Source organism: Jaculus jaculus, chromosome X, assembly GCF_020740685.1.
Source record: "Jaculus jaculus isolate mJacJac1 chromosome X, mJacJac1.mat.Y.cur, whole genome shotgun sequence".
NCBI lineage: Eukaryota > Metazoa > Chordata > Mammalia > Rodentia > Dipodidae > Jaculus > Jaculus jaculus.
This window is the reverse complement of record NC_059125.1, coordinates 1,968,420-1,987,044: the sequence shown is the minus strand read 5'-3', so window position 1 is coordinate 1,987,044 and position 18,625 is coordinate 1,968,420. Positions and strand designations below refer to the sequence as shown.

Here is an 18,625-nt window from a genome sequence, read left to right as displayed (position 1 = left end):
ACTCTCAAATAAATAAATAAAAATTGAACAAAAATATTTAAAAAAAAAAAGAAAAGAAAATGCTGTGAAGAGAAGGCGAACAATGGGCCGCTTAAGAATAGAAATCAGGGCTGGAGAGATGGCTTAGCGGTTAAGCGTTTGCCTGTGAAGCCTAAGGACCCCGGTTCAAGGCTCGGTTCCCCAGGTCCCACGTTAGCCAGATGCACAAGGGGGCGCACACATCTGGAGTTCGTTTGCAGAGGCTGGAAGCCCTGGCGCGCCCATTCTCTCTCTCTCCCTCTATCTGTCTTTCTCTCTGTGTCTGTCGCTCTCAAATAAATAAATAAATAATTAAAAAAAAAAAAGACTAGAAATCACCCGCTGCCCACGGGAAATGAAAACCCCAAGTCAGGCCTCCTCCAGCTCTTAAAATGGTTTTCTACAGTCAGGTATGGGGATGCACACCTGTAATCCTTGAGTTTGGGAGGGTGAGGTGGGAGGATTGCATGTTTGAGGACAGCCTGGGTTACACAGCAAGTTCTAGACAAGCTACATATGTCCCCAAAGGGGGGGGGAATATATATATATATATATAGTCTGCTATACTGGAATATTTGTTACTAGTGATTTAAGGGGGAAATGGCATTGAGTACAGTATTTTGGTCCATATTTTCATCCTTCAGGATATTCAAGCAGAAATGCTTACAGAATTAAACAGTACCATGTGTTTGCACAGACTGTGCTGCCTAAAGACAGCCAGGCAAGCCAGCTAGTGGTGAGTGAGGCTGGCCAAGAGGGGCCAAGTGCCTTTGCTAGTCTTGCGCCTCCCAGTTTTCAGGCTCCAGGAAAGCTGGGCGGGGCTCCCCGTTTCCCAGGAGCTGATTGGCCTAAACTCCAGAAAGGAAAGAGTGTGGAGCTGGCTGGCCGGCGGGGGTCACAGCGCAGGTTCCAGGCTCAAGGGAGCAAGCAAAAAAGAGGCTCTGTTTTCTTTCAAGCATTCCAGCTACATCCACTGTGAGAGGAAAAAATGACAGGAATTCAAGGCAGACACTCTTGGTCTGTCCTACGGTCTCCTAACACCACGGCACTCACAACAGCCTAGAGACGTCTGTACGTCTGTTCTTCTTAACTAAAACACCCAACTTAGGCTGGAGAGATGGCCTAGTGGTTAAGCGCTTGCCTGTGAAGCCTAAGGACCCCGGTTCGAGGCTCGGTTCCCCAGGTCCCACGTTAGCCAGATGCACAAGGGGGCGCACGCGTCTGGAGTTTGTTTGCAGAGGCTGGAGGCCCTGGCGCGCCCATTCTCTCTCTCTCTCCCTCTACCTGTCTTTCTCCCTATGTCTGTCGCTCTCAAATAAATAAATAAATAAAAATGAACAAAAAAATATTTAAAAAAAAACACCCAACTTATCAGTTAACCACAACAGTGCTCATTGAATCATGGGAAAAGCAACCGTCCGAGCCTGGGATACAAATAACTGTCCCTTTACCCCTATTTAGTTAACATTTTTGTTAAGATTATTTCTACATGCCCCAGCATGTGTGTGGAAGTCAGATGATAACCTGAGAGTGGGTCTTCTCCCTCCACATTGTCTGTGCCTGAGACAAGGTGTCTCTAGCTTGCAACTGGCAAGGCCAGTCCAGCTGAGCCCTGAGCTTTGGGAGTCTCCTGACTCTGCCTCTCACTGCCGGAGGTGTATTAGGATTACAGGTGAGTGGTCACTTCTTTTCTATTATTTTTATTTTTATTTATTTGTTTGACAGAGAAAGAGAAAGAATGGCATACCCGGGCCTCCAGCCACCGCAAACAGACTCCAAATGTGTGTGCCCCCTTGTGCCCCTGGCTAACGTGGGTCCTGGGGACTCGAACCTGGTTCCTTTGGCTTTGCAGGCACATACCTTAACCACTAAGCCATCCCTCCAGCCCGAATGGTCACTTTTGAATCCAGCTTTACATGGACTTCTGGAGATCTGAATTTGGGTCATCAAGCTTGCTCAGCAGGCAATTTTAGTCACTGAGCCATCTCCTCAGCCTCAGTTAACTTTTATAAAACCATGCCCCTTAGCCAATCTGAAAAAAAATTAAAATGACAAAAACAAGCATGCCCAACAATTAAGTAGCACCCATCTTCCAGATTAAAATCTTCACATCTCAAAACGATGAGACAGCTTGACAGGGATGTCCAAAGCTCTCATCCCTACAATACACACAGGTTAAGATGACCCCCCACACACACCAAGAAGGTGAAGCCATAATTTTCCAAACTGCTAAGGCAAGAATTCTTCTAAAAACTATACTGTGAGATCATGGAAAGTGAAACAATGTCCCAAAGTAAACTTCAGGTCAGCAACTACACAGAGGCACACAGGTGAAGAATTCACTTTATTTTTAAGCCAGGTATAGTGCTAGCACTTGGGAGGCTGAGGCAGGAGGATCAGGAGTTCAAAGGCCATCTTCACATACATGCGCCCCTGTCTCAACAAATACATTTGGTGGAGAGGTGATTATTTGAGGCAGCATCTCACTCAGTCTATCAGGTTAGCCTGCATTCACAGCAATCTTCCTACCTCAGCCTCTCCTGTGCCGGGATTTAGGAATAAACTTCTTCATTTTTTTTTTCCAACAAACAAATGAAAAAACTCCTGCCTTGTCTGGTTTATATTCACATGATCAATCTGTGGGAAAGACTTCAAGCTTTTCATGTATAAGTGTGTCATTTTTTTAATATTTTATTTTTATTTATTTAAGAGAGAGAGAGAATAAATGGGTGCACCAGGGTCTCCAGCCACTGTAAACAAATTCCAGAAGCACGTGCCACCTTCGGCAGCTGGCTTACGTGGGTCCTGGGGAATCGAACCCGGGTCCTTTGGCTTTGCAGGCCACCACCCTAACTGCTAAGCCATCCCTCCAGCCCAAGTGTCTTACTTTTGAGGCTGAAGGCATTGCTTTCACCTTCTGGTTCACTGTACATAACATATTAAACATCTTTCATCTGTGCATAAAGGTTACAGCAGTCTTTCAAAGCTCACCAGACAATGTCCCATGTCAGCCAACTTGGTGGCAAAGATGAAGCAATGCAGGTAAAAAGCACAGACTTAGCCACCACAACAAAAGCGTGTAATGTCGTGTGGCTGTGGTTTCTCCCACACTAAGAAAAGGTGTGCTGTTCCTTCTTTGCTCTTGATCACATCTAAAAATGAACACGCAGCCGTGCGTGGTGGTGCACGCCTTTAATCCCAGAGCTCAGAAGGCAGAGGTAAGAGGACTGTCGTGAGTTCGAGGCCACCCTGAGACTAAATTCAAGGTCAGCCTGGGCTAGAGTGAGACCCTACCTCGAAAAACTGAAAACAACAACAAAAAAAAAATCAACATTTGTCTTTGTGGGGGAAAGAACTAAGCCCTGGAAGCAGAGGTGCTGTGGAAGGGACTGTTTCTTTTTTTTTTTTTTTTTTTTTTTGGTTTTTCAAGGTAGGGTCTCACTCTGGTCCAGGCTGACCTGGAATTAACTCTGTCATCTCAGGGTGGCCTTGAACTTATGGCGATCCTCCTACCTCTGCCTCCCGAGTGCTCGGATTAAAGGCGTGCGCCACCACGCCCGGCTCAGACTGTTTCAATATTCTGTGGAAGGAGCTACGTTTCAGTATTTTCTTTTTTTTTTTTTTTTTTTTTTTGGTTTTTCGAGGTAGGGTCTCACTCTAGCCCAGGCTGACCTTGAATTTAGTCTCAGGGTGGCCTCGAACTCACGACAATCCTCTTACCTCTGCCTTCTGAGCTCTGGGATTAATTAAAGGCGTGCACCACTACACCTGGCTTTTTTGGTTTTTTTTTGAGACAAGATATCATATGGCATGGGCTAGTATTGAATTGATTCTAATCCCCCTGCCTCTATCTCCCAAATGCTGGGATTACAGGCCTGCACCACCACACTCAGTTTATGCACTGTTAGGGATCAACCCAAGGCTTTATGCATGCCCAGCAAGCACGCTATCAAACTGATCTGTGTCCCAGACCCCCAATATATTTTTAAATATATGAAACTAGCCCTGAAATTTAAAAAAAGAAAGAAAAGAAAGTAAACCGGGGCTGGAGAGATGGCTTAGTGGTTAAGCACTTGCCTATGAAGCCTAAGGACCCCGGTTCGAGGCTTGATTCCCCAGGACCCACATTAGCCAGGTGCACAAGGGGGTACACGCATCTGGAGTTTGTTTGCAGTGGCTGGAGGCCCTGGTGTGCCCATTCTCTCTCTCTATCTGCCACTTTCTCTCTCTGTCTGTTGCTTGCAAATAAATAAATAAAAACAAAATTAAAAAAAATAAAATAAAATAAAAATAAAGAAAGTAAACCAATTGCTAAAGAACACCATAACTGACAGAGAAAATTCTAGAGCCAATCCCCAATTTTGGAAAAGAGGAAATTATAAGTTTATAGTAAACATTATAGTAAGTGATTCTATTACATTTAGTTTAAGAATCCTAGAGAGGGCTGGAGAGATGGCTTAGTGGTTAAGCGCTTGCCTGTGACGCCTAAGGACCCCAGTTCGAGGCTCGGTTCCCCAGGTCCCACGTTAGCCAGATGCACAAGGGGGCGCACGCGTTTGGAGTTCATTTGCAGAGGCTGGAAGCCCTGGCGCGCCCATTCTCTCTCTCTCCCTCTGTCTTTCTCTCTGTGTCTGTCACTCTCAAATAAAAAAAATTTAAAAAAAAAAGAATCCTAGAGAGTAAATTGTAATTCCTCTCTGCCCCCCCCCCCCCAAGCTTCTTTCCAAAATATGCAATCAGTGCAGGGCACAGATTCCCCCCCTGGCCATCTCACCTGTACCTGGCTGAGCTTTGGGGCTCACTAGAATCTGGGTGGTGGAAATGGCACAGGAAGATCAAAGCCCACTAGGGCCACATTCTAAGCACCTTAGCTCCGGGTAGTTGGAAGACAGCTTCCTCAAACAAAACACAGGTCAGGGGCTGAGGAGAGGGTGCAGCAATTAAAGGAACTCACTTGCAAAGCCTGCCAGTCTGGGGTCAATTCCCCAGCATGCACATAAAGCAAAGTGGCAAACGTGTCTGGCTTTATTTGTAGTGACAAGAGACTATGGTCCATTTCCATACGCATCCACATACACAAATAAGTCAATTAATTTACAAATAAAAACAAAACACAGGTCCACACACAGGGTCCCCAAACCACTAGCTGTAGGGTCACAGAAAGCAGCGACATCTAGAATCCAGCAAACAGCCAAAACCTCGGCCACTTACAGGCACCCTCACGTTTCCTAAATATCCCTGTTTACCAAGGGACACTAAAATTCCAGGCTGACCAGCATTTCAACTGGGTCATCTCTGAGTCTGCATGAACGCAAGACAGGCAGGCTGTCTAGGGGATTCCTACAAAGCAGCTGACCCCCAGCCGAGCCAGGCCCAGCCCATCTGCGCCCACATCAATAAAGCCAAAGGCAGGCGGGCGCTGAGAAACCCGCACCCAAGGTGACCACACAGCTGGGCTCTCAGCGCTTAGGAGGCCAGGGCCCCTCCCCCACACCCAAACCCTGGTGGCTTTTAAGATGTTTCGGAGCCCATCTCTTCCAGTAGCCATCAGCACTATTGTCATTTCCTTCCTAACAAATCTCCCCAAACTTGCATGGTTCACAGCTGGATGCGATGGTGCATGCCTAGAATCCACGCACTCCACAGGCTGAGACGGGAGGTGAGACCCTATCTCAACAAAGAAGAAAGAAAAAAAGAAAGGACAGACCTCGCCCAGTGTGGTGACACATGCCTTTAGTCCTGGCGCTGCGGTGAGACAATCCCTGAGAGCTTCATGTCAGCCTGGGTGTCTCTACCTTTGTCTCTGTTGATCCCTCCCCACCTTCTCTCTCCCCTTTAGCATTCACCTTCCCCACAGACCTTGGCCAAAATAGGTTCACACAGGTGACTATGTAATTCAAGGTTTCTGCTTCTTCGCACTCTCGCTACTGAGTGCTAAACATTCTGTGATGAGAGCTGATCTATACTCTATAAGACGTTACATTAGTCCACTTCTTTTTTTCTTCTTTTTATTATTTTGTTTGTTTGTTTTTATTTATTTGTGAGCAACACAGACAAAGAGGGAGAGAGAGAGAGCGAGAGCGAGAGCGAGAGCGAGAGAGAGAGAGAGAGAGAGAGAGAGAGAGAGAGAATGGGCATACCAGGGCCTCTGGCCACTGCAAATGAACTCCAGATGCATGTGCCACCCTGTGCATCTGGCTTACATGGGTCCTGGGGAATCGGGCCTTGAACCAGGGTCCATAGGCTTCACAGGCAAACGCTTAACCACTAAGCCATCTCTCCAGCACCTTTTTTTTTTGTTTTGTTTTATGAGGTAGGGTCTCACTCTGGCCCAGGCTGACCTGGAATTCACTATAAAGTCTCAGGGTGGCCTTGAACTCACAGTGATCCTCCTACCTCTGCCTCCCAAGTGCTGGGATTGGGATTACAGGTGTGCATCACCACGCCCGGCTTCCCTTCTTTTTTTGAGAAAGGGTCTCATGTAGCCCAGGCTATCTGAAACTCACTTTCTAGCTGATGATGATCCTGAACTCTTCACCCTCCTGCCTCTTCCTAGGTACAGGTGTGCCCACGTTACGTGGTGCTGGCGATCAAATCCACACTTGCTAGCCAGGCACTCTACCAACCCCAGCCCTAGTTCACTTTCTGCTGCTATAACAAAACACCTGAAGCTAGATACTTTTCCCAAGTACACAGGTTTTAGGTTCACAGTTCTGGAAGTTCAAGAGCATGTTGTCAACATCAGCTGGGTTTTGGTGAAGGCCTCTTGGCTACATCACACTATGGTGATGAAAAGCATCAAGGGAATGGGAGAGATCACATGTCAAGACAGGAACCTGGCAAGATTCAGACAGCCAAGTTAGCTTTTTAAAAAACAAATTGAGGGCTGGAGACATGGCTTAGCGGTTAAGCGCTTGCCTGTGAAGCCTAAGGACCCGGTTCGAGGCTCGGTTCCCCAGGTCCCACGTTAGCCAGATGCACAAGGGGGCGCACACATCTGGAGTTTGTTTGCAGAGGCTGGAAGCCCTGGTGCGCCCATTCTCTCTCTCTCCCTCTATCTGTCTTTCTCTCTGTGTCTGTCGCTCTCAAATAAATAAATTTTAAAAAAAAAATGAGCCGGGCGTGGTGGCCCACGCCTTTAATCCCAGCACTCGGGTGGCAGAGGTAGGAGGATTGCCGTGAGTTCGAGGCCACCCTGAGACTCCATAGTGAATTCCAGGTCAGCCTGGGCTAGAGTGAGACCCTACCTCGAAAAACCAAAAAAAAAAAAAAAAAAATTGGGAGAGAGAGAGAACCCACTCCAGAAGACTAACATTATTTTCAAACTGACATTTCCAGGACCTGACTGCCAGTCCCATGACTTCAAAGTTCCATCTCTTAGCACAAGCGCACTGGGTACCAAGCTTCTGGCACTCAAGTTTCTGAGGGGCACACACAAAACATATCCAAAACCACGTAGCAGTACCCCTAGGCCTCCACCCTCTGGATGCCTGAAATACTCTGTCCTCCTCCATCTATTACTATCCAAAACATCTATCTCCACATGGTGGGGCCAAATTGTCCCTGTTGAGAACCATTCATTCATCCATCAAGAGCAGCATGCCAGAGCCCAAGGTCCACACTACCATTCCCATCAAGTATCACCTTCTGTGCCTTCATTTTTTGAGATTTTTCAGGATGCTCCATAACTATGTGATAGGAATGACAGTACACACAGTGGTCATGGTGAGATGGGGCAGCTCAGGGACCACAGCCATCCGAAACAAGGGCCCTGCTTCCTGCCTGGGATGATATTTCTCCACAGCTGTTTTTCTCCCCTTCACTGGGGACAGTAGCACATACCTGTACCCCCCAATGCTAGGCAGGCAGAGATGAAATCCTTGGGGCTCACTGACTGGCTAGCCTAGCCTAATCAGTGAGCCAGGTTCCATGAGAGACCCAACCCCCCCCAAAAAAAAACAAGGTGAGCCGGGCGTGGTGGCGCATGCCTTTAATCCCAGCACTCAGGAAGCAGAGGTAGGAGGATCACCATGAGTTCAAGGCCACCCTGAGATGACAGAGTTAATTCCAGGTCAGCCTGGACTAGAGTGAGACCCTATCTTGGAAAAACCAAAAAAAAAAAAAAAAACCCAAAACACAAGGTGGCAAGTGATGGAAGAAGATACCTGAGATCAACCTGCACACACACACAGAATTCTCCAAGTAGGTTGTCACTGGTCTTTGTAAACATGGACATTTTTCAGTATCTTCTCCACCCAGCTATTTGTTTTAGTTCTGAGAGGTTCATTTCTGCCAATCGGCCAGTGGAGTCCATTTGGAAGAACCGCACAAAAAGGAGTCAAGGGTGAAAGACTCCGGAGGAGAACCTCAACTCCAGTCCCCAGCTGCACGGGCCAGTTTCTTCCTTCACACTAAAAAATAGTTACGGCTGGGCGTGGTGGCACACATCTGTAATCCCAGCACTTGGGAGGCAGAGGTAGGAGGATCACAGCGAGTTCAAGGCCACCCTGAGACTCCATTTTGAATTCCAGGTCAGCCTGGGCTAGAGGGAGACTCCACCTTGAAAAACAAAAACAAAGAACAACAACAAAAAAAAAAAAAAAACATAGTTGAGGGGGGTTGTCTTTCTTTCCAATGTTAAAAAAGGTGTTTATAAAATGATTTTAATCTGGCTTTGCTTCCTCATTAGAATGAGTTTTGAGATGCATTCGGTGGTGAAAGATTAACAATTTATTGGAGGTAGAGTACATACTACTTCTTAAGGGGAAAAAAGGGGGGCAAATGCCAGGTACCAGGAAACCAGGGTGGAAACAAAAGTCTTGCCTCACCTCAGCTGAGAAAGAGATTATTTGTGTAGGACCAAAGGTCCCCAATAGGGAAAAGCAGCAGGAACCTTAGTGGGGGAGGGGCATCTGAGGTGTCCTTCTACCCTTCAGAAACTACAGCAGAGGACCTCAACTACAGGCCTACTGTGGTGGTGGTGGTGGTGGTTTTTTGGTTTTTTTTTTTTGTTTTTTTTTTTTTTTGGTCGCATGGCCTCCCCTTAGAGGAACCCTTTCTACACAGCCGAGAGCACCTTTAAGTTTCTAAATTCTGACAGAGTTAAACATAATGGCATGCACCTGTCAACCCAGCATTTGGGAGGCCAAGGCAGGAGGATTATCAAATTCAAAGCCAGCTTGGGCTACATAGCAAATTCCAGGTCAGGCAGGACTACATATAATCCAGATCCTGTCTCAAAATAGAAAAAAAAAAATGAAACAGTAATATAATTAACAAATAAAGCTCGGCATGGTGGTTCATGCCTATAATCCCAGCACTTGGGATGTTGAGGTAGGAGACTCTCCATAAATTCAAGGCCAGTCTGACGTTACAGAGTGAATGCCAGGTCAGCCCGAGCTAGAATGAGCACAAAGAAATAAAAAATAAAAATAGGGCTGTGGAGATGGCTCAGGAGTTAAAGGTGCTTGCTTGTAAAGCACGACAGGCCAGGTTCGATTCCCCAGTACCCAAATAAAGCCAGATGCACAAAGTAGCACAAGCATCCGGAATTCATCTGCAATGGCAAGAGGCCCTGGCGTGCCCATTTACTCCTCCCCTTCTCTCTCCTTGCAAATAAATATATTTTTTAAATAATTATAAGATAACAAAATAAAAGGGAGCTGGGGAGATGGCTCAGTGAATATAGCGCCTGCGGCACAAGCATGAGAGGAGCTGAGTTCGATCCCCAGCACCTACGTACAAGCCACCTGTGGTAGTGCACACCCATGATCCCAGCCCTGAAGAGGCGGAGACAGGAGGATCCCTAGGAGGAGCTGGCTAGTCAAATCAGCGAGCTCTAGGTTCAAGGAGGGACCCTGCCTTAAAGAATAAAGTGAAGAGCAACTGGAGAAGACAGTGAAACATCCATTTAGGGCCTCCAAATGCATGCACACCCACGTACACACGCCGAGAAAAAAAGGAGACAAAATACATAGTACGTGAGCAACAGCTAAGTCATATCCTCGACAGACAAAAGGTTGTGTCCTCATTTCCACATGCAATTTCTAACCACGTTTATAAAACACGCACAGAAAGAGCTATGCAAAGAACATAGCAAATAAGTAATTAAGGTAAGTCCTGAGTCAAGGGCCATCTTGCCAGAAACTAACAGCTATTTTCTTTTTCTTTTTTTTTTCTTTTTTTTTTTTGGTTAAAGTAACTGACTACTGTGAGGCCTCACATTTTAGAAAGCATTTCTTTTGTCAATATATTAATCCAGAGGATTTATGACCTCAAGAAATTCAACCTTAATACTTAGGACTTAAACTTCAAGGAAAGGACAGGAGAGTTCAAGGTACCCAGAAATCAGAAAGGAACTAAAAAAACATTAAGACACCTACTAGGGTTGATGTCACAGGCCTGTCATCCCAGCTACACCAGAGACTAAAAATAGATGTTGACAAGTTCAAAGCCAGCCAAGACTACAAAATGAGTTCTAGGCTACCTTGTGCAACTTAATGAGACCCAGTCTCAAAATAAAAAGTTTTAGCCGGGCGTGGTGGCGCACGCCTTTAATCCCAGCAGTCAGGAGGCAGAGGTAGGAGGATCACCGTGAGTTCAAGGCCACCCTGAGACTAAAGAGTTAATTCCAGGTCAGCCTGGACCAGAGTGAGACCCTACCTCAAAAAAAAAAAAAAAAGTTTTTCAAAAGGAGGTTGGTGATACAGTTCAGAGATACTTACCAAGCATGTGCAAGGTCTTAGGTTCAAGAATCAGTATCACAAAAGAAAGTTGTTTTATTTAGGGGGTTTGGGGAGATGGCTCAAGGCTTAAGGGCACTTGCCATTTAGGCATGAGAGCCTCTTGGCCCAGAGACAGCCTAATTGAACTCCTCAGAACCCACATTAAAAAAATAAAAATAAACTAGCCAGGCGTGATGGTGCATGCCTTTAATCCCAGCACTTGGGAGTCAGGGGTAGGAGGATCACCATGAGTTCAAGGCCACCCTGAGATGACAGCGTTAATTCCAGGTCAGCCTGAGCTACAGTGAGACCCTACCTCAAAACAACAACAACAACAAAAACTTGGCATGGCCATGCACATCCATGACCCTCGTGAGGAAGAGACATAAGGCACAGATTACTGACCAATGGCAGCTCAGGGTTGAAGAAAGCACTACACTTAACGTTCATACTCATATATTAATGCTACTCTCACTTCTGGTTAGAGAAGCTTCTCTTTTCAGATGGCAAAGACCACTGGGATGACCCAAAAGGCACATAGTGCTGAGAAGAAGGGACGGAGGAGTGCTCAGCACTGAAACATCTCCATCACACCCTCCAAGGCTCAGGGTCCATTGCGGAAGAGGTGGCGGAAAGACCATAAGAGCCAAATGAAGGGTACCACTCCTTACATACAATTGTCTGGATAGAATTTGGCCTCCATAACCAAGACCTCACAGTGCCTAGCAATAGCTTCACAAGACCCTCATAATAGGAGAAAAAGACGATGACATAAAAATAAAAGAGATTAATGGAGAGAGGGAGGGGATATGATGGCTGTAATGGGGAAGTGGGGGAGGGGAAGGCATTATCATGGTTTATTGCCTGTTAAGTATAGAAGTTGTCTATGAAAAAATTTCAAAAGAAGAAAGAAAATACAGAGTTGAGGGTTAGAAAAGAGCACCCGAGGTTCTTCTCTAGCTCTGGCAGGAATGACAAGTGCATGCATCCGCACGCACGCATGTGCACACTCACACCTGTTAAACACAAAATAAATGATTCATATTTATTTCAATATTTTTATAGCTTTTATGTACCTCTGATTGGCCTGGAACTAGCAGCAATCCTCTGATCCCAGCCTCTTCAGTGCTAGAATCACAAGTGTGAGCCAACATAGCCCACAATGTATTTGTCTTTTTTTTTTTTTAATTTTTATTTATTTGAGAGCGACAGACACAGAGAGAAAGACAGATAGAGGGAGAGAGAGAGAATGGGCGCGCCAGGGCTTCCAGCCTCTGCAAACGAACTCCAGACGCGTGCGCCCCCTTGTGCATCTGGCTAACGTGGGACCTGGGTAACCGAGCCTCGAACCAGAGTCCTTAGGCTTCACAGGCAAGCGCTTAACCGCTAAGCCATCTCTACAGCCCTGCATTTGTCTTTTTTTTCCCTCCATTATCAAAAGTTTGATTTGGCATTTATGTATGTGTGTTGTGTGGATGCGTGTGGCAGAGGACAACTTTTCAGGTGAGTTCTCACTGTTTTCACACATTTACTACTATCCACTATCCATTTCCCATGTGCTCATAGAGTCTGTGAAATTCACTTTATGGTAAATCAGAGCTGTTATTTTCAGCTAAGTCTAAATACACACATGCAGCTTAGTGGCCACCAAACCCAATGGTAAACCTATAAAAAACAATGTCAGCACTATGGTCCACCTTTAGAGGTAGTGTTGAGATCTGCCTAATATGGAAGCACAGATCTCTATTAACACGCAATAGAGATGCTGGGGTGGGGGAGGGACAGTGTAATTTATGTCTGGTTTCCAAGTGGGAAAATCCATGCTACATGAGACCAAAAAAAACCCAAGTTTAACAACTGGGCTTTGGGACTCACACACCCTCCCTTCCTTCCGGTAGGTTATATGAGTACTTTACTCCTTCTCTGCAAGGGTTAGTGTTCTTGGCTAGAAAATGGAAACAGCTGTTATCCATAGGGTGAAATCCATAAAATTTTCAACGCAGGGGACTGTCTCCAGCGGTTAAAGGCAAATGCTTACAAAGCCTGACAATTCAGGTCCAAATCCCCAGTTACCCACGTAAAGCTAGATACACAAAGTGGTGCATTTGTCTGGAGTTCATTTGCCCTGGTGCACCCATACACACAATCTCTTTAATAAATAAATAAATAAATATATATATATATATATATATTAATTCTGAAAGTAGAATATTTTGTAATGTAAAGATGGTTACTTTATTTGTACAACAAAATGCACACGTTTTTCAGGGTGGGGAGGGCATTGGGTGTGAGTTTCTTTTTTTTTTTTTTTGCAGGTCTGGAGATTGAGCTAAGGGCCCACTACATACTAGGCAAGAGCTGTGCCACTGAACAACATACTTAGCAGTTTTTTTTTTACTTTATTTTGAACCAGGATCTCACTTTGTTGCCCAGGCTGGCCATGAACTCACTCTTGGCCAGACAGGCCTTGAATATGTGATCTTATGTCTCAGCTTCGAGAGAAACTGAAGTCACAAAGCCTGCAAGGGCACAGAAAATGTCTGCACTCTCTCTCTCTCTTGGTCCTTGCAATGCCCATGTAGGACTATTTCAGCTTTTCTTTTGATTCTTTTTTTAAAAAAATATTTTATTTATTTACAACCACAGACAACACGCCCGCCACTTTGCACATCTGACTTTACATGGGTACTGGGGAATCGAAGCTGGGTCATTAGGTTTTGCAGGCAAGCACCTCAACTGCTGAGCCATTTCTCCAGCCGTTTCTTTTGATTCTTGGACAGAGAAAAACAATGATCAGCCCAAAGAAAGAAAATTATGCTCAGAAAAATTACAGGACATCAAGGTCAAACTGGTCAAGCATTAGTTCACACTAAATGTGGATAAAGCAGGCTTTTCTCTCAAAACATTCCTTGGGATAGAGACAGATTTGGTCGCTCTAGGCACCCACTTTCTTGGCTATAGTACCCACTGACACTCTCCCAAGTGCCTGGTAAGGTAGATCCATGATCTCACCATATAGATGGAAACACAAGCTCTTGTCAGACAGAAGTGCAGTTCAAGCCCATCTATGACTCCATGGCCCTATACAGCATCACTAGTAACCCTATAGGCTGTATGCCCTACTAGAACAGCGAAACGTTCAGAAGCAGAAAGATGTTTGGGGGAGGCATAGGGATTGATCCAGTAAATTTAGAGGGAATATTCACAACTTTCATACTGAGCCAACCCTGGATCAAAGGTTAAGAATAGCCAGCACCCCAAGGATCTGCTGTTGGACAGCTACCCTCCTCCAAAGTCCCCAAAAGGTCTTGGTTTGTGTCCCCTGGGCTTTGCACAATACTCAGCATTCAATGACTGTGATACTTTTTTTTTCTTTTTTTTTTAGTATTTGTCAACATTACCATAAAAAGGAGGTAAGAAATAAAACTCTCAGTGGTTCTGATGTAATGGACGAAAGGCTCCACTTCTGAGCATGCCCACAATAAAGTGATCATTTTCTGCAGACCTCTTGAAAAGTAGACTTCTCTGACCCCAGTTAAGAGGGAAAATGTGTCCTCCGATAGATGACAGCACTAAACCCTATCTCCCATTTCTGTCTCATTGGTGGGTGTTTGATTAAAGACTGGAATAACCTTAGGGGGCCATATTAATAAACATATCAAGTGAACTTCAACTCTTATCCTTGTACTAATTACCCAGGTGGGTGGTTTTCCACTAAAATCTGCTAAAAAAATTAGATACCAAATCCCTTTAAAATAAAAGCGCCAACCTAACGTCTTAATTGTTCCCTTCTGAACACTCTATTTTACTTTTTTATTTCCCTGCGTCTTTTCTAGGACTGACCAGGGGTAAACTCTTCATAATATTGGCATGACCAATTTGCTACTTCTAAAGCCTGGAGACCTCAGCAAGGAGCACCCCTTCCCTAAGTCCTGTCTCTCTTCTTCCAGGATAAACCAGGGAGACTTAGTCCTCCTCAGAAGAGGAAAACACCAGAAGTCATGTCAAGCCACAAACAAAGCAGAAACACTTGCACAGCAACAGAGGTTTGGTTTCTCTGTTTTGTTTTTAGGTTTTGCTCCACAGTATCACCAACCCGAAAAGAAACATGTGGACCCGAACTTTGTGGGATTTCCAATGCGTGGGGCTCTACCACACGCAGACCCAGCTTGTGAAGTTCGAGCCCAACCTGAGCGCGGGTGGGCCTCTGGGCGCCCAGGTGGCCACCAACCCCGAGATCACCAATTCCCTCAGGCGCACTCCCCTCACCACCACCGTCAAAACACACACACACACACACACACACACACACACACACACACACGCGCGTTGTGAGCACCCGTCCCCACGTTAGGGAAAGTCCCTTGGTGTGCAAGACGCTGATGGGAGCTGCAAATCTGGGGCGCCCTCCCCACCCCCCAATCCGAAGAGCAACAGGTCTGCATCTTCACCAGGCCGCGCTCTGCGGTCCCTCGCCCGGCCAAGGGCGCCACCCTCCACTGGAGTCGCTTCCAGCCGGGTTCGGGCGCTCGGGCCTGAGGGTGGGTGTGGGAAGGGGGCTCCGCACTTCCTGGTCAGTTTGCACCTCGGAAGCTGATCAGACGCGGGGCCCGCGTCACCTCGTCCGCCACTCTACTCGGCGCGACACATCGCATCCACCGGGTTCCCGGTGCGCCAGCCCGCGCCCCAGGGATGAATGGGGCTCCCCTCCCCCATAGGGAATACAGCGCGGACCCCCGAGTCCTCGACCCTCACGGGTTTACCCTGCCCTTCGAGCCACAGACAAAGGGCCAAAAGGACAGAACTGCAGAGCTTCCCTAAACTTGCCAGCCCACCTCTTCCCTTCCCAAAACAAAGGAGCACCTCCCCGCGCCTCCGCCTGTCCCCCGTGCGCAAGCACTTTGGGGAGCGGCCACCCCGAGAGTATTGTTCAGCCTGCAGGGAGCGCGCCCCACCCGCACCCCAGTGCCCCAGGGGACACTTGGGGACCTGCCCCTCTGGAGCTGCAGGGGCGGGCGGGCGTCTAGCCCGAATCCCCAAGCGGGGTCTTCGCCGTGCCCCTTGGGCTTGGAGAAGTTTGCTCCCCTTCTCCCACCCGCGGAGACCCCATGCACAGTCACCTCGCCGCGAGCCACGCAACTTGTGGGCGCACTCCGTGTGTTCCTCCGGTCGCCAGTTCGTCGTCACCCAGCTCGGGCAGTGGCGCGTCGCGGGCCGTGGAGGGCTCGGCGCCCCGGAGCAGCCGCGCGCCGCCCCCGGCCGCCCCCGCCCCGCAGCCGCCGGGTCCCCAAGAGGCGAGGGCGCTGGAAAGTTTCGGTAGCGAATGGCGGCCGGAGGGCGCTGCGGCGGCGGCGGCGGCGGCGGCGGGGCGGGGGCGCTGGCGGCTCGTCGCTCGCGAGCGCGGGAGTGAGGGGGCTGGGCAGGGAGCGGCGGCGAGCAGAGGGCGGGACAGCGGGAGGGACCCGCGCGGGCACCGACCTGCGCGACGAGCAGCTTCGAGCGAGCGAACGAACGAGCGAGCGAGCGAACGAGCGAGCGGACGCTGGGCTGAAGATGCGCCAGGGGACCGCCTCCGCCAGGCCCTTCCCCCTCGGCCAGGGGGGCTGCTCGCCAGCCCTCCCCTCCCCCAGCGCGAGGGGGAGGGGCTCCCGGGCCCCAGCGGCACCTCCCCTTCGCGGGGGGGGGGCGCGTCCCCACGCCGAGCAGCCCCACCCCCACACCGAGCTGGGGCTCCAGGCCTGCCCTTCCCCCCCCCCCGCCCGTCGTTCCTAAGAAGGACCCGAGACCCGACGCACACACGGGTTGGGGGGGACAGACACAGCATCACCTACATAGTTCTTCACCCCAAAGCTTCTCTACCCCCCACTTCACGCCTCCCGGTAGAGAAGGGAAGGCCAAGCTTCACGCTCTTTGGCCCGAACCCTGTCCCTTCCCCGTGGCCTCTTAATAGGAACCAGCGGCCTACCCTCACCCAGTCTTTCCACTGTGGCTTTGAGGGGCTGGAAACCACGGCCACCCAGCAAGGTTGGGGAGGTAGCCCAAGTCAGATAAATATGACCCTCCCCCACTTCAAAACTGAAGCCGCCCAAGAGCCCCAGGGTGCAGCTGCCTCAAAATTAGCGGTTCGCAGCAATCCCCAATGGCGGTTACCTCCACCCCACAAATTGGGGGCTCGGGCGGAGCCACAACCTTTGCAAAGCACCTCCAAGGGAAGGAACAGAAATGCGTAGGGCAAAGCTTATGCACCTGAAGATGGGAGCAAATAAGCTCTAGTGTGAGGACTGGGAGAGGAAATGTTGGAGAACTGGGGTCCCCGGATCTACCCCAGGCCTCAGACCGCCAATGTGTTTTCGGTTGCAATGGCCAGCCTGGCCCAGCCCTAGCGCTCCTATCCCCCCTCCACTTTGATTACGAACCCCCACCCCCCCACTCCCGGCTTCAATTCAATTAAATAAATATCCGGCTCTCCTCCTCAGAACCTTTGGTGTCTGCATCGCTGAGTATTTTTAAAATCAATCGGCCCCTCCCTTTGGTTTCTAATAAGCTTGGTGCTAAGAGCCCGGTACACTCAGCAATTTCAACTATAACCTCACTTGCTCCTTCCTTGAACACTAGGGCCGTTTGTTGTTCGGTTGTTGGGGAAAGGAGGGGCACCCGAGGTGAGTTTTTAAGGGACCGGTCCTCCATCAAAAAGGCGGACCTAAAATTCACCCCGCAAAACATTGCTGCACAACGTCAATGATGTCAAACGACTGTTGCTACACCATTATTAGAGCACATCAATAAAAAAATACACACTTACACAGTCTCCATAATTGTGAATCAGCAGAATAGATTGAGGCTTATTAGCTATCAGTTGCCATTCAAGATTCCCCCCAAAAGGACTGGGTGGGGCTTTGCCTTGAGCCTGCCCTTCGTAGCTCCTGGGCTCCTGAGCTCGTTCAGACTGATGCTGAGGATTACATGCAAACGAAAACGAAGAGTGCAATAGAAAACCCGAGCCCGCTCGTGATGCAACCCTGGCCCGGTTACACGTGCTTCCCTTCCCCCACCGCCTGCTGGTGGGAGCGCTGCGTTTTTTCCGCCTGTAGGGTCACATTGTGGTTGATTGATTCTCCTTTCGCCTTGCTCAGTCATTCAGATTTGGAAAGTAAATAACAAGTTGACATCATTACAGCTCTTGGCTTTACAGGGACGCGGCCCTCGGCTACCGCACACTCTCAAGTAGCTGCGCAGCACAAACCTGCCCTTGATCTACCCAGCCCAGCTGCTTGGAAATTCCAAAATGACTTGGTTAAAAAGCCGCATTGTCTGTTTCTCTTCTTTGGCAAGTGCTTGTCATTTAAAGTTTGGGAAAGTGCTGGAAATCCTCACTTTCCAAATAGGGTGCAGTGTGACCAGAATTTACTTCAGGCCTCCTCCAATTGTCTAGGCAACAGAGTACCCTTCTATTTTGCCTGTTTGATAAACATCCCAATAGTCACAAACATTTTTTTAAAGTATAAAACGTCAAGGACTATAGGCAGGCTCCCAACACTCGGAAGGCTGAGGCAGGAGGATGGGGAGTTCCAGGCCAGGCTGAGCTAGATCCATTAATTTTTTTTTGTAAAAGGTCCAAGAGTCCCAGAGGACAATCTTTCCCTCCCCAAGGAATGTTGAAAGACCTAAGACAGGAAAGCAGATCCCACTCTATTATCATAAAATCATCAAAAGTTCTCTTTCCAAAGTGCAACAGGGGTGGAAAGAGTCTAAAGTCAGTCTATTCTACTCAGTGTTTTTGCTATTTTTCAAATATGGAGTCCCATGAAGTGGAAGAAAGAAAGTAAATAAAGGAGACAAGGAAGCAGCATTTGAAGAAGAGGAAAGAGGTAGGTGTGTGTGCG

At 48.1% G+C, this 18,625-nt stretch overlaps 1 protein-coding gene across 6 annotated transcripts in view; it reads right to left on the bottom strand.

Annotated features, from left to right (window-relative positions):
• Tbl1x (transducin beta like 1 X-linked) overlaps positions 1-17,801 on the bottom strand; it is a 228,018-nt gene extending 210,217 nt beyond the window's left edge. For 4 of the 6 annotated variants that reach the window (XM_045140278.1, XM_045140281.1, XM_045140277.1 and 1 more), the window contains exon 1: positions 15,863-15,954. The gene's annotated coding sequence lies outside the window, so the exon portion shown is untranslated. Of the gene's footprint in view, positions 1-15,862; positions 15,955-17,544 lie in introns of those variants that run through there. The other 2 variants (XM_045140280.1, XM_045140279.1) reach the window with 1 other exon arrangement.
• Positions 17,802-18,625: the final 824 nt, after the last annotated feature.